The sequence below is a fragment of the Euprymna scolopes genome, chromosome 9 (genome assembly GCF_053919585.1).
Source record: "Euprymna scolopes isolate OS-2025 chromosome 9, ASM5391958v1, whole genome shotgun sequence".
NCBI classification, from domain to species: domain Eukaryota; kingdom Metazoa; phylum Mollusca; class Cephalopoda; order Sepiida; family Sepiolidae; genus Euprymna; species Euprymna scolopes.
In genome coordinates, this window is record NC_136490.1 from 19,913,686 (window position 1) to 19,929,633 (window position 15,948).

Genomic DNA, 15,948 nt, shown 5'->3' on the forward strand with positions numbered 1-15,948 from the left:
GTCACTTAATTAGCACCTTCTCTCTCTCTCTCTCTCTCTCTGACGATTAGCTGGGTTTGTAAACATGCCAGGTTAAACTTGATAGCTGGCTTTTGTTTTGTTTTTTGTTTTGTTGTATTTATTTGGATCTTTCACATTATCCGGATCAGAATTCGGCAGCCATTTCCGAACCAGACGATATTTTTGGACGAGGAAAACTGATAACTGATTCGAATCGATTGATTTATTGAACTGCAAATGTTTTTTTCACCCACTTTGTTTTTGCTTTGCTCCATTGATCTTTCTAGACAAGAAAACCTATTATTTCTATATTTTAGTTATAATTTCATGACCATTAGTAATTTAATGGTAAAACGCAACCGTAATGATTTAACTGTTAAAATTCTATTAAAAAAAAAAAAAACATTTTTTTTTAACCAAAAAGAAACAGTAAAATAAAAACGAAAATATTTATATTTAAGACGTCCAATGCATTTTATGGCAAAACCGACGTTTCTTTTTCTTTTTTTTTTTTTTTTTTACAAAGGCATCACCACATTATCAAGGCCCAGAGGCCACTCAAGGATAAGGGTTAAAGAGTGTACAGTAGAAATTGGTCAATATAGTAATCATTAGTAATGAAAATTTGGTAAATTTAATAACTTATATGGAACGGCTCATCAAGAACTTATTTACTTTAGACTTGAACACAACCATATTGTAGTCAGCCGGAAAGCAGGAAAATAGAAGACAATTCCACAGGCGTGCAGTTCTAAGAAAGAAGCTTTGTTCATGGAATCTACGTTTAGGTTTAGGCACAGATAAAGAGTGGGGGAAATTATTGATAGTGTTTACAGCTAGACGAGTGTTTCTTGTGAAAGTTTGGCGAGGGGGGACCATAGATTGAAGCTCAGTTGAACACTTTCCATGAAAATAACGATACATCAGAGACAAACTCGCAACATCTCTTCTGTGAGATAGAGGTTGCAAGGAGGAGAAAAGGACATCTCCTACGAGGCTACGAAGTCTATTTTGAACTCTATCAAGGCAGGACAAGTCCTTTCTAGCAGCTCCTGCCCAGATGTGGCAACAGTATTCCATCCTTGGACGTACCTGGCTCTTATATAGGTAGAGAATAGCATCAGCAGTGAGATATCTACTGGATCGATAGAAAGATCCCACCATTTTTCCAGCGGCCTTGGCAACAGATTTGATATACGTGTTCCATTTAAGATCAGGAGTAATGGTCAAGCCCAGATGCTTGTCAAAACTTGAGGCCTCCTGAAGACGAGAGCCATTCATTTCAATTGATGACAAATGTGAATTAGAATGTTGATGATGTAAAGAGAGAAGCTTGGTTTTAGATGCATTAAAAGTAACCAGCCACTCCTTTCCCTATTGTACTACGTGCTCAAGATCAGAGGAGAGAGAATTGGAGAGAACTTGGTCGTTTACTGTCTTAGATGTGGTACCATAAATGGTAGTGTCGTCAGCATAAATGTCTACAAATGATGTAAGGATATGATTTGGAAGATCATTAATGTAGATCAGGAAAAGAGTTGGGCCCAGGATGGATCCCTGAGGGACACCGGCATTAATACTGTGAGCTTCTGATTTTTGCCCCTCAACTACTACTCTTATGAACCTATCAGAAAGAAAAGATTTAATAATTGAGAAGACTTTTCCAGCTATACCATAGCTAGCGATCTTATGAAGTAAACCTTTATGCCATACCCTATCAAAGGCTTTAGATATGTCAAGAGCAATTGCCCTAGAAAGATTGCCACCGTCGAGAGATTTGCTAATCCTATGCGATATAACTGTAAGGACATCTGCTGTAGATCTAGCAGAACGGAAACCATATTGAGTGTCACTAAGAAGGTTATTTTTGTTGAGATGTTTGATTACTTCTGTATTTAACACGGATTCTAGCAACTTACTCATGACGCACAGGAGACTTATTGGCCTGTACTGAGAGGGGGATGAGCGATCACCTGAATTCTTAAATACAGGGCATACTGATGAGATTTTCCAGGGAGATGGGAAACTATTCTCCTTAAGACAACGTTTAAACAGTTTTGTAAGTATGGGCGCTAATTCAGGTTGAAGTTTTTTGAGTACTATAATTGGAATACCATCAGGGCCAGTTGCTTTACTCGAATCAAGGTTTTTGATTAGCTTCGCAACATCACGTACAGATATACGTATATCACATAGCGTGTTTTCTGATACAGGAGGAAATATTGGGGGTTGGCGGTCTTGGTCGCAAAGGGTAGAATTAGCTGCAAAGTTCTTGACAAAGAGTTTGGCTTTGTCTGATGCTGACGAGATTACCTCAGGTCCATTGATAATAGTTGGGATGGAGCACACGCTTCTGTTCAGGATTCTGTTTGCTATTTGCCAAAACTGGTGGGAACCAAGCCGCTGCTCAGCTACTTTGGACTTAACAGATTGAGCATACAACTCTCTTGCGTTCCTTATTACTTTCTTACAATGGTTGCTGGCAGTCCTGAAAACGGCTTTAGTTTCCATACATCTATTACGTTTGAAGCAGTGGAAAAAGTGATTTCTGTGCGCAATGGCAGCAGCACATTCTGGAGAGAACCATGGCTGGCTGTTAGGTTTTTGCTGAAACTTTTTAGAGGGTATGAAATGGTCAATACCTACAATTAACCATTCAGTTAGGTCTAATACTATTTCTTTTTAAATAAGGTATATTCTATCCTTGAATTATTTTTTGAAAAAATATTTTCTTACAAAAAAATAAATAAATAGAAAAATGAAAATGTAATTTTGTAAGCAAAAAAAAAAGAAAAAGAAAAGAAAAAAATGACGTATGCGAACCTGAAGTTAGTAAGTGATTGCTTTTACCGATGTGGCCACGATTACAGGAATGCTACGAGATCGCAAATAAACGAAAGACAATGAAGTAAAAAAAAAAAAATGGATTTAATATCCCTATATATATATATATATATATATATATATATATATATATATATATATATATATATATATAAAGTGTATGTGTATATATATATAAAGTGTATGTGTATATATATATATATAAGTGTATGTGTATATATATATATATATATATATATATATATATATAAGTGTATGTGTGTATATATATATATAAGTGTATGTGTATATATATATATATAAGTGTATGTGTATATATATATATATAAGTGTATGTGTATATATATATATATAAGTGTATGTGTATATATATATATATATATAAGTGTATGTGTATATATATATATATAAGTGTATGTGTATATATATATATATATATAAGTGTATGTGTATATATATATATATATAAGTGTATGTGTATATATATATATATATAAGTGTATGTGTATATATATATATATATAAGTGTATGTGTATATATATATATATATAAGTGTATGTGTATATATATATATATATAAGTGTATGTGTATATATATATATATATAAGTGTATGTGTATATATATATATATAAGTGTATGTGTATATATATATATATATATATATATAAGTGTATGTGTATATATATATATATATATAAGTGTATGTGTATATATATATATATATATAAGTGTATGTATATATATATATATATATATATATATATATATAAGTGTATGTGTATATATATATATATATATATATAAGTGTATGTGTATATATATATATATATAAGTGTATGTGTGTATATATATATATATAAGTGTATGTGTGTATATATATATATATAAGTGTATGTGTGTATATATATATACATAAGTGTATGTGTATATATATATATGTGTATGTATATATATATATAAGTGTATGTGTGTGTATATATATATATATATATATATATATATATATATATATATATATATATATATACACACACACACTTATGAGCAAAAAAAAAAAAAATGGGCCAAGAGTGAAAGAAGGAAGAAATCGATTTTTCAATATTTTTCCATGAATTTTTGTTAATTTTACCTGAAAATTTCTATTTTGCAGATCATTATTATTATAGCATATAATAATAAAATAAAAAATTAATCCTAAAAATGGTAAGACCGTATCTTGGCGAGGATATAAAAAAAAAACCGAATTGCAGGATTAAGGCAGTCCAAAATTACTTACAAGCAGATTTTTTATATTTTAAGAAAAGAAAATGTGAAAACATGTCTATCTGTAGTGAAGGGAATTGGTCAAAGATTCAAAGTCGAACGCTTAGTAAAAGGGAAATCTGGACCTGGTCGTTCTAGAGCATCCAATTTGAAGGCCGACCACGTGCTTAAATTAACTGTTTTGAAAGATTGAAAGAAAACTTATGTGGACCATAGCAAAGAATTCAAAACAGGGAGTGGAAATTCTCTTTCTAGATATACAATATTTAGACGAATGAAAGAAATGGGATTTTCCTCTAAAAGGTGTGCAAAGAACCCATTTTTATCTAAGAAGAACATTAATGATAGAAAGAGATTTTTCTCGTGTTATGGCAAGAAAGATACAGACTGGTTCAGGAATGTTTTCTGGTTAGATGAATCAAAATGTTGTCTTGTTAGTGATGCTCTTGATGCTCCCGAACAGTGCAATCGAAGAACTGGAGAAAGATTTTCGACAAGTGACATAAAAATGACAGTTAAACACGTGAATGGAGGGATAATAGTATGGAGAACTTTTACTGCAGCAGGAGTTGGGGAACTTATTAGATCTGAAAAGTCAATCAATGCAAAGGATACATTCGAATATTAGAAACAGAACTCTTACTAAGTATCCAGAAGCTGGGAATATCTCAGAACATTATTTTTCAACATGATAATGCCCCTGCACACATTGCTAAAGTCACAAAAAAAATGTTTTTCTGATAATTCAATTGATGTGATATTTTGGCCAGATTTAAACCCAATCGAGAATATTTGGTCCATAATATCTCGTGCATTGGCCAGAAGAACTTTTGGCAAACTGTGGGAAGCTGTGCAAAGCGAATGGAATAGCATCTCCTTTTCACAGTGTTCCACTTTGGTTGAGAGCATGTCTAAAAGGATTGATTTTTTAAAGAAATCCAAAGGGAATACGATTCTATCCGAAGCATTTATTAAAGTAAATGTCTTGTTCTGTGTTATTAGTCTCGTTTAAGTTTCCTTGTTCAATTTTTCTTTGTTCAATATAGCTTTTAGTGCAATAAAATGTATAAAATTTATTTGGCCCATTTTTTTTTTTTTGCTCACGAGTGCGTGTGTATATATATATATATATATATATATATATATATTATTTATTAATTATTAATCAATAATTACTACGTGCACTTTTATGCACGTAGTAATTAATAATTAATAAATAATATTTAAATAAAATAAAAAAGTAAATACGTCCTAAAAATGCGGGCTGAAAAATGTAAAGAAAGGGCAAATAACTCCTTTCTTATGATAAAAAACGCTCAGGAAGCGAAAAAAAAAGAAAGAAATTAATCGCTAATAAAATAAATAAATAATTAATTAAAAATTCAACAATATATATATATATATATATATATATATATATATATATATATATATATATATATATATATATATATGCATGTTTATATATTTGTATGTATATGATTCACGCCTAAACTAACACTAATAAACCTATCATTACACACTTTATAATACTTTGGTTTAGAATGAAGATGGCTACATCGGGTTGCCCTTGACCATTCTTTCTAATTTGGGGACACAGCTGCTATACGTGAGGGGATTAAATGTGCGTTTTATTTAGCTTACCGTAAAGAGAGTAAAAGACGGACGGACGCTCTTTGTAAAAATTTAGATCCGTGATTTTTGTGACATTTTGATAATAGGTATTTGACGTCAATGAATAAATATTCCCAAAATTTCAGTTTCTTTTGGGGTTTTATAAAGAGCTTTTAGCAGCAAAATGTGGGCACAACTTCCAATTTAAGAATTCAGATATTTTAAATTCTCGTTGAATTTGATCTTATAATCATTAGATACTAATTAAGCAATTTAAATTTCTTAAGACCCCTTAAGCTTAAATCTTCAATATTAGACATTTTATAATATTCAAACTTATGTAGAATATTTTGATCAAAATTAGAATAAGGATTCTAGACATAAAGATTAGTATGTGACGCGGTCCTAGGCTTTTATGGTTAAATTAACAATTTCTCGGATAATTTCGACACAATGTTGTCAAAACTTCGAACTCCACAACTCGACATTCTTTCAACTCGACTTGCCCATGACTATGTACGTAGCACACCTTCTTCCAACTCGTCTCCCTGTTTGCTTCACGTCCGTCTTTATTCACCTGTCTTATTTGCATAGAAACAGCGACAGTCAGCATCGCTCACGTGACCGTCAACCATAAAACCAACTGGGTGTCTACATTTTAGCCCTTCTTTTTGTTAGACGACCGACCCTTTAAAGCATGCACACATGCTAGCCAAGTAATTTACGATTTTCCCTACAGCTTAGGTAGAGGCCATTTTTGGAATGACAATAACGTTTTTCAGTATAGCCAAGAAGCATATTAATAGAAATTGGGTATAAAAGTTACATTTTAGTGAAGGAAGGAAAATGAAAGATATAACCGGCATGAAAGAAAATCATTTAAAGCGATAAATGGGATTTCGTAGACATTACAACATAAATTTCCCTTTGGTTTGGCCAGACATTTTCCATCTCAATCTCTCTTGGATTAATGCCAACAAAATGAGGAAAAAAGACAGTGTTTAACTTTGAAGAAGGAATTTTTCAAAAGTCCAAGCATATCAATTTTAAAATAATAATAATTTTTTTTTCATTTCGAAATCGCATCATTTTTTGGTTTCAGTTCTTACTTTAAATATTCACACACATACACACACACACATGCTAACAAACATACACGTGCTTGACACGGGACTTTGGTGTATGTTTGGGTACCTGCAAAGCGACTACCAAAGCGTACAGCAAAGTCCTGACCTTAATATTTGACTTTTACCTTGAAAAATAGAGTGCACCATCCCTAGATCAGAGACCATCATCATATCAGGCTTGTTCATGATCGGTTCAGTGATGTGGGTTATAGGAGAGTATATATATATATATATATATATATATATATATATATAGACCTGGAACTTTTCCTTGAAAAATGATATGCCCCATTTATCAGCATGCTAGGTTTGGTCATGATCAATCCAATGGTATGGGCTGTAGGAGAGTATGTATATATATATATATATATATATATATATATATATATATATATTTGGTTTGGGCTGTAGGAGAGTTGTACACACACACACATGAACTCTACCACTTTATATATATATATATATATATATATATATATATATATATATATATATATAATGTATGTATGTATGTATATATATATATATAAAGTGACATAATCTGTCTGTCTGAGGAATGGTCTCTACCAAACTCCTCTGTCAACTTTTGGTCTACAGGCTTGAAACTTGCTAGCATTATTGTTTTGTGTAAATTTTTTTATTGACCCCCAAAATGCATAAATAAATAAATTATTAAAGAAATTGAAACACCAAGTAATGTCTGTACTGATCAATAACCTGGCTCAAGATAGTGTCTGCATCTTCCAGCAGTTTACAGTAAACTGCTAGAAAAAGCATCCAGAAAAGACCGATGCAATTAATCAGTTAGCAATCAATTGCCAACAGACGCCAAAATTGTTTTCGTTAATAAAAAAAAAATATTTTCTGATCCTTTCTTGAAAAAATTTGCTTTTGATCATAGTTTTTTTTCCATGAAAAAACAAAATTTGATCATACTTGTTTTGGCATGCATCTTTAAAGTTTTCATCTTTAAAAGAAATTTTCTTTTTAAACTTTGACACATTTGAAGAAAATAATTTTTTAATATACTTTTTCTTGAACAAAATTAAAAATATTTCTTTTATACAAATTAAGCTAACCGTAAATCTTATTTTCTTGTGTTAAAATTTTGTTTGTAGCATTTTGAATTTATCGTCTGACTCGTCTAGCAGCTTTCGTGTTAGCTTTTTCTGGCAACTTTTCCAGCTGCTTGCTGTAAACTGCTGGAAAATGCCAACACGATCTTGGGATAGTTTCTGGATCGGTACCATATTTTTTAAGGAATAAAATCATTTAGTTAAATTTTATTTGAAGCTTTCGATATAATGTCATTTTCAAAGATCTTTTTTTTTTATCATGCATAGAAGGTAACCCCTTTATGAATAAAACAAGTGGGCTATCTGTCGTGGATAATACTAACAGAATGAAGAGAGTAATCACTTATCAAAAGCCAAATGGGTTAATGTTTGTCAGTATACTGTGAGACAACACTATGATGATCATTAATAGTGAAATTGGTAGGATTTGACTATTTCAAAGAGCAGACCAATAGGAGTTTGTTTGCATTGGACTTGAAAACGACTGCATTATATTTTAGCTGGGAAGCAGCCACAGGGTATTGTGTTCCACAGACGGGCAGCTACTTCAAGATATATCTTCCTTTCATAGGTCATACCACTTCAACCATTGTTCTAGCGACTTTGGCGACTGATTTGATGTAGGTCTTTGTAAAAATGACGTATTACGTCGAAATGTTCAGATAAAATAAATGATTTTAAAAAAATCATATAGCATTATTTGGTGTTTTAACTTTTTAAAAACACTGTGCAACACTTAAAAAAGTACAGAACATCTGTAGCTATGTTTATATACACAATGGCATGGAAAATCCATTTCTGGCCTTTTTTGCAAAATTGTCATTTTCGAGAATTTTGCAGAAAATCTTAGTGATGACAATGATGAATATGGCGAGAGATTCCATCGAAACATTTAAGTGATGGAGAAAAGCTTTAAAAGAAAACAGATTCATGGCATGTTGGTAATCTATTGCTGGAATATAAAAAAGGAGCATGACACTTAGCGCAAAGCATGACACTTAGCATAAGAGAGTAAAGGGGACCACATGTTATTTAAACTGACAGTTTTGCAATTCCTTTTCTGAATTTTTTTTTAGATGAGAATTGGTTATCTGTATTATTTGGATTTATTGAACTACTGTTCTCATCTTGAGTGTGATTTTCATAACGTTTTGGTCGATGTAACCTTCGACCTTCTTCAGGTGTATCCTGTCGAAATCTGGAATGTTCCTGTCGAACTCAGGAAGTTGGATAGAATTTTCCAAGGACCTATGGCTATGAAAAAATCAATTGTAAAAGTGATATTCTATTGAAGGTTCAATTCTCAATTTGGGCGATCGAAAAATACAATTGCAAATTATTTAGGACTTCTATCCAGTCATGGCTGACGGAACAAGAGCATGCTACCCCTGTGAAGTAAATAAAGGGTTCTGTTTGAAATTTCGTCCAAATTCCCGAGTTTGATAGAGACATTGCTGAGTTCGACAAGATACACCGGAAGAAGGTCGGAGATTACATCGACTGAAGCGTTGTGAAAATGACACTCAAAATAAGAACAGTAGTCCGATGAATCTAAATAATACGGAGTATAATTCCCATTTAAATAAATGTATACACTATCGCATTTTTGTGTTTTTAATGCTTGAATGTTACGGCATTCAAATGGTTAAGGGTATTTTCAAGATTTCTTCATCGACATCAATGATACTGACATTTCCATCATTCCTGACTGTGGCATCTGATGTTAGGGATAAATCTTTGATCAAATCTTGTCACTGATCCCTTCCACCGTTTGATCTCATCCTTTCTCCTCAGCTTTTTGATGTCGAAAATGACCTGCAACATCGGTTGACTACCTACATCGCATCGATTTTATGGTCTGAAAATATAAAGGACACTTATTTCAGAACAAAAGTGAGAACAGGTTGAGGTGAGTGAATCGGTGACATGTTACAATATCTAACGGAACAAAAAGCGTTAAAGAAAACAAGAAAAACAGTACACAAACTGTTACCAAAGGCAAGATAAGTTACTCTTCTACCTATCTGGATAAGTTTTTGGGAGGTGGGGGGGGGTAACTTATTTGTAAGATAGTTTTTTTTTTCTCGAACTAAAATATGTTCAAGTCTCTAAAGTTAGAACGAAAATGTAATGTTCAACCAAACTGTATATTTTCATTGCCAGTCTTTTTGTTTAATTTTCAATTTCGAAACAAGTAAATAGAGATTACTACGGATTAAGTATATAATATGGATTAAAAAACATTGTTATATATATATATATATATATATATATATATATATATAAAATTACAATTAAATTTACCAAAATGATCCAAGATGGTAAAACTAAAGTATATTATAAATATTAAAGAATTAATATTTATAAAGTAATCTCAACCAGATGTAAAAGCTCGATAAAACCAAATAGGAGATAGAGCTTATAATAAGAGCAAACAGTTAATAAAACATGTTAAAAAACACTTTGAAAAAGAGTTAAAAACATATTTAATCTGAAAAGGAAACACTTGATAAGTGGATAGTCCTTAATGGGCGGAGTTTCGAAGAAAACTTTCTTGGGGTTATATTTTTGGATTTTACCGTCATTGGATTATTTACCTTTCACCAGACTATCCATTCACGTGTAATCACCCTTTTCTTCACCATATTCCCTCTGCTTCACTTTTTGTTATCAAGTAAGATCTTTGACTTACTTTGTAGTTTCATCAAATACTTTTGTATGCAAAATCCGATCCCGCATTTTACTGATTCCTACCCTCTGATGAGAAGAAAAGTATTTTTTCGAAACTCCGCAGATTAAGGACTATCCACTTATCAAGTGTTTCCTTTTCAGATTAAATATGTTTTTAACTCTTTTTCAAAGTTTTTTTTTTACATGTTCTATTAACTGTTTGCTCTTATATATATATATATATATCATGTGACCTCTTAAGCTTAAGCCTTAAACTTTAGATACTTTCTCGAATTAAAATAATATAATAGACTTTGATACAGACATTAGTTTAGTATCATTATATTTTAATTTTAATTTCCATAAAGAGACATAAAAGTGGTGCACAATTGTTCGGATGAAGGAATTCATTTCACCCATCCTGGGACGAATATTCGTCAAATTTATTTATAATAGAAAATAACTCAATTTAAAAGAATTAAATGGTCAGGATCCAGTGTTTGGATTTAAAATTGATGTATGCCACGATTTATTTTCTACAAAAAATAATGATTTTAAATTTTGTATAGTTTTTTTATATCCACATTGGTTAAGAAAAGCATAAAAAGCCAATTTTTGTCTTTTATACACAATGTTTAGAAAACACGTAGGCATGATTTGAGGATTATGTTCTATACGTGTAAATAATGAAAAAAGGAGCAACCAATAATCAGAACTAGTTGGTTGGTTTCCTTGTCATATAGATCATTGAAACAAATATTGATCCATAATTTTTTATTATAAACATCAAATACGTACACTGTGTGTGATAATGCACTGTTATGTCTACTTATGGGATAAGCTGTGACAGGATCACACATAAAATATGACTGGGTCTGGTTCTGCCTCACACATCAACAAAACCGTAGAAAAAAATGGCACTAAACAAATAAAGCTGTAGGGCTCAGAAAAAAAGATCTGAACATCATAATTAAAAGATCTCAGCTTCAGGGGTTCTTTTGATAGCCAGCATAGGAGAAACAGACTGCATCCTGCAAATGTTGGCCATTCTTATTTCAGGTAATAGAATATAACAGACTAAATACACACAACACATAAACGGCATAGATGGGTTGAACTGGTTTCCTCTGAAGGAAGAAGTTCCATAGGAATATCAAATTTATAAGCGGTCCTCAGTCGCATATATATTCCGGTCAGGTGAGATGACAATATTAGGTTTTTGCAGTTCTTGCAGGGAAGTGTTGATGTCCTACTACGAAAAGTGCCTGTCATTCCCAAATGGTCACTCGTCCGATACTGACCAGGCTCAACATTGCTTAATTTTGGTGATTTAATGAGAATGGCCATCAACTTGATTATACTATATATAATAGACTCAATACAGGTAAATAAATATGACCACTATAAACCAAAAACCATGTAAAGGAAGAAATGGACCACAAATTAGACTAGAAATGAAGGCAGCCTCCACGCAAAGAGGCCCCTCTATTAATTACTAGTGGGGATCACCCAGCCTTGCCAGGTCGTAAAATATGCTTAAATATATTTTAATTCATGCGGATTTCGGAATTACTATTATAGAGCCAATTCTCTATTGAATGTTATATTGTACCAAATATATAGTACTGATTTCAAAAGGATAAAAAAAAAAGGATTTGGTTGCCATCAGCTAGAATCGAAACAAAAACATTTACACCTCCTGCCACGTTACCTACCGCTTGATCTATCAACAGACAGATAAGAAAGATTTAAAATTAAGACACTTCAAGCTATGAATGAATTTGCGCATGCGTAAAAATAATAAGAACATGTCGGCAAATTGAAATAAACTTTTTGCATTTCAATTTGCCAACATATTTCTGTATGCGTTATTCATCCATCCAAACAAAGATTTTACTCGTTATAAACAATCCTTGGTGTATGATTACTATTTCTTGTTAATTTCAGTGTTATGTGACGATTAGTTTAAGAGTTTATCTGTTAAATATTTTCACAGAGACAAACGCCCACACATACATACATCTACTATTTTATTTATATATAGGTAGAACATAATCTCTCAGTTATGCCATCGATCTTCCAAACACCGGGTATATTTAGATATATTTTTTTTTTTATTAATGACTGACTGAATTCTTAGCATGCCTTAAATTACTCCATCACAAAATTAAAACTCAGAATTATTTATATATATAAAATGATACAGTTAAAAGGTTTCAAAATTAAGTATGTTTTCAAACGTTTCATTATATTGACTCTTCTTTCAAAGGTGCACGAAGTCCGCTAACACAAAAACCAATAAACAAAGATATTTTAGCATCTGATATGTCTCGCTTCCAACGCTTCTTCAAACGATAGGCTTCATCTGAAAGCAATTATTCCTGTGGTTCACAGAACCGTACGACATTTTAAACTGTCACCGTAAACTTCAAAATAGACAATACAGCCATTAACACGAAAAGGTTCCATGATCAAAGAAACAAAACGCAACCATAAAAACGTTCGCCATGGATAGATCTACATTCACCATCGCATTTTCCAGTGCATAAAATAATCCCGCCCATCCCTTGTTCCTCTACGAAATCAATCACCAGTTATAGATTATTGATTTGCGTTTCAGGGTTTTAGTTTATATAAACCAATAATAGCCAAACCCTAGACAACATGTAACTTTGTTTAATGATCGGTAACTAAGTTTACTAATTTAACTTTGAAAGGTTTTATAATGCAGTAGAATCCTGGGATAAGGTATTAAAAATTAGTAACAAAATATACATGTATATAATCAAATAACATTATAAATAACATTATAAGTAACGAGGAGCCGGAAAAAAAAACATCGTATTTCACATCGTAACCTGAACAAAACCGTATCCTAGGGCTACAGTATCCCGGGGTTCTACTGTAGAAACAATTAACGGCACTTTGCATTTTAACCTACCATGGCAAATTATGTTTTTATTTTAGAAGTTTCGTTTGGATTTTGTTTCCCTTAACTATTAAGATAAAAGTGACCGAAATACATTTATGGTCTTAAATGAAATTTAAAAAATTGATTACATGGTAAAAGGAACGAAGAAAGTAACTTACACAAACAGATGTGCCTCTCTCTATCCTGTCGGATGGCGGAATGAGGGAGGGAAGGAGAAAGAAAAAAATCTTCATTTGTCGAAGGCTCGATAATATACAAGTGGCTTTGATTTGCATAAGAGGACAGAAAGTGTTATGAAAAGGACGAGTTGGAAGCACGACAGCAGTTTTTTTTTCTTCTTCTTCTACTTCTTCAACAGCGGAGAGAGAGAACGGACGATGGAAAATCATAGTTGAATTTAGTCGTGGGAAAACAGGAGTTTGAACAAATATTTTTTCTTCATTTAATCCCCCCCCCATTCATCTGGATACATTTCATTGAATGTTGGTTTCTTTCTGGACATATGTATTTGGTAGAAGAAAACTTGCAGAATGGAGACGTTTTACTTTACCATTTTTCATAATACCAACGTATTTAACAACATTGTGACAGGTTTTATTTTCACAATACAATTTAATGAAAACAATTTGCCGAGGATGTTAAAATGCACAATGACTGTTTTGATTCATTTCTGATCCGATCTTAAAAGTAGTCTTTCTCTCTTATATTTTACGTTACACCGAGTAAGGGAAATAATAAAATCTCAGCAAATCATTTCTTCTTAAAAAAAAAAAAAGCAAACAGATTTATTGTTATCTGGAGACGTAGCTCAATGGTAGAATACTCAACTGCAAATTGAATGATCTTCTGTTCAAGTACAGGTGTACCTCACCATTTTATTTTAATTTTTTTATCAATGATTTCAATTTATGATAAAAGAGGTACAATTTAAAATTGCCGCAAATAATTTCTTCATTAGCATATTTTAAAACTAAACATTAATCAGAAGTGACTTTTCCAGGGCATTCATCGTCAAGCCCAAATATCAGCTGGCGTGATATTGTAAACACAGACGGAATTGGATGAACGACATTATCATTATTATTTTTTTATTTTCTTTTTGCAAATTAGTCCACTGGACAAATTATTCCTCGTAATATATAATAATCAATAGAGGATTGATTCTATAATATGTATGCAATCTACATAAATTAAAATATCATGTTTAAGTGTATTGTATGACCGGGCAACGCTGGGCGGCCAACTAGTGTTTACGGAAATGAATTAACACGGAAATATAATAAATCGTATTCGTTATGTATAATAGATTTAATTTGTACATTACTGGTTTTATTTTATTTTATTTTTTGTAACCTTATCTCCAATCCCACTGCTAATAAAATTCACAATCCTTTCTACGATCCAAACATATTTGGTATTGATAAATTCAGTCTATAACTGACTTGTCCATCGACTTTCAATCATAAATATCCAACAGTCTGTTTTATTGCCATACAATAATATGCTTCAAATGTGGTCAATACCGAACACTACCTAATGGTTGTTAAAACGTTTTTGATGACTTTGGGAAGATGAAGATATGCTGTGAGAAATGAACAGTGTTTTCAACATAATGCAGCGACTCTCCACACTTTAAATAACTTGTTGGAATAGTTGCAGAGAGACTTTAATGATCGTCTCATCAGTAGAATGTAAAGACGATTAATAAAAGACAATGCAGAGGCGTAACGGATAGATACAAACTGAAGCAAATGAAGATAGATAACGCTAAGTTATACGAATTTCATTTTTTAGTAATGTAATATGTACATTACGTAAATTTTTTTAATTAATATAATATGTACATTACGTAAATTTTTTTAATTAATATAATATGTATATTACGCAACATTTTTTACTTAATATAACATGTATATTACGTAACATTTTTAAAATTAATATAATATGTATATTACGTAACATTTTTACAATTAATATAATATGCATATTACGCAACATTTTTTACTTAATAAAACATGTATATTACGTAACATTTTTAATTAATATAATATGTATATTACGCAACATTTTTTTCTTAACATAACACGTATATTACGTAACATTTTTAAAATTAATATAATATGTATATTACGTAACATTTTTACTTAATAAACCATGTATATTACGTAACATTTTTAAAATTAATATAATATGTATATTACGTAACATTTTTTAATTAATATAATATTATATTACGTAACATATTTTAAATTAATATAATAGGTATATTACGCAACATTTTTTACTTACTATAAAATGTATATTACGTAACATTTTTTAAATTAATATAATATGTATATTACGTAACATTTTTTAAATTAATATAATATGTATATTACGTAACATTTTTAATTAATATAATATGTATATTACGCAACAT

General features: G+C 31.2%; 1 protein-coding gene across 1 annotated transcript in view; it reads left to right on the plus strand.

Moving 5' to 3' along the window:
- Positions 1-15,948, plus strand: part of LOC145284453 (uncharacterized) — a 1,345,403-nt gene that overhangs the window by 551,410 nt on the left and 778,045 nt on the right. The window lies entirely within an intron of this gene.